Here is a 1,494-nt window from a genome sequence, read left to right as displayed (position 1 = left end):
TCCGCAAATGGTTTCCCTGTCGCATTTTTTGCATAGTTGCTCGGACAACATGATTGTTATATCCATCCATGTACCCCATCAATTGTGCCTGTGTTTGGAAAGGACAGCGGTCTGTGTGTCCTGTTAAATGACTGTGTTTTATTTTGCTCCTCTTCTCCAAAGGCATAGGTGAGAATGTGTGCACGTTTGGAGAAAAGAAAGAAATTAAATTGTGTGATTTAATTTTTTTATTTTTTATTGTGGTGTGAGGTTTGAATTGCAATGTGAGCTATGTGTGTGTCTGTATGCGTGCGCACTTACATGATTAGTTCTTTCTATTCCTTCCTCCTTCCCTATCTCTTTCCCTGTCTCTACCCCATCTCTTCCTGTATTTTCATTCCATTCCGTTCTCTACCCGTCCGTCTCTCTCTCTCTCTGTGTCTCTGTGCCTGTCTCCTCTACCCGTCACTCACTCTCACTCTCTCTCAGCATGACCAAACGCCGCAAAAACAGTGAATACGTTTTTTTCCCCGGTGACGAAGTCCGCACGCATGGGCGAATACCTGTAGCTACACGAGTTTGGAGTAGGAAAGGCGGCGTACACGCTCTCACACACACACACACACACACACACACACTGGGGGAGAAATGATAGGATGAACCGTAGGGGGGCGGGGAGGGATATATATATTTTTTAATGATTTTATCTTTGCACAATCAATCTCCCATCTTTTCCAGGGTTTTTACTCCCCTATCTTCCCCTGGTGGTGTCAGTGTAGTGTTAGCCCCCTCCCCCCCCCCCCAACCCCCCTCCATATAATTATCTGATGGTGTCAGTGTAGTTTTAGCCCCCCCCCCCCCCCTCCATATAATTATCTGGTGGTGTCAGTGTAGTGTTAGCCTCCCCCCCTTTATATAATTATCTGGTAATGCCAGTGTAGTGTTAGCCTCCCCACCTTTATATAATTTGGTGATGTCAGTGTAGTGTTAGCCTCCCCACTCCAATTAATTATCTCATCTGGTGGTGTTAGTGTAGTGTCAGCCTCCCCCCCGCCCCCCTTTATATAATTATTATCTGGTGGTGTCAGTGTAGTTTTACCCCCCCCCCCCTTCCATATAATCATCATCTGGTGGTGTCAGTGTAGTTTTAACCCTCCCCCCTCCACATAATTATCTGGTGATGTCAGTGTAGTGTTAGCCCCCCCTCCATTTAATTGTCTGGTGGTGTCAATGTAGTTTTAACCGCTCCCCCCTCCATATAATTATCTGGTGGTGTCAGTGTAGTGTTAGCCTCCCCCCCTCCATATAATTATCTGGTGGTGTCAGTGTAGTTTTAACCCCCCCTTTATATCATTATCATCTGGTGGTGTTTGTGTAGTGTTAGCCGCCCCCCCTTTATATAATTATAATCCGGTGGTGTCAGTGTAGTCTTACCCCCCCCCCCTTCCATATAATTATCATCTGGTGATGTCAGTATAGTGTTAGCCTCCCCTCTCCATATAATTATCTGGTGGT

Source organism: Babylonia areolata, chromosome 27, assembly GCF_041734735.1.
Source record: "Babylonia areolata isolate BAREFJ2019XMU chromosome 27, ASM4173473v1, whole genome shotgun sequence".
Taxonomy (NCBI): Eukaryota; Metazoa; Mollusca; class Gastropoda; order Neogastropoda; family Buccinidae; genus Babylonia; species Babylonia areolata.
The sequence above is the reverse complement of the archived record's forward strand: the minus strand, read 5'-3'. Positions refer to the sequence as shown.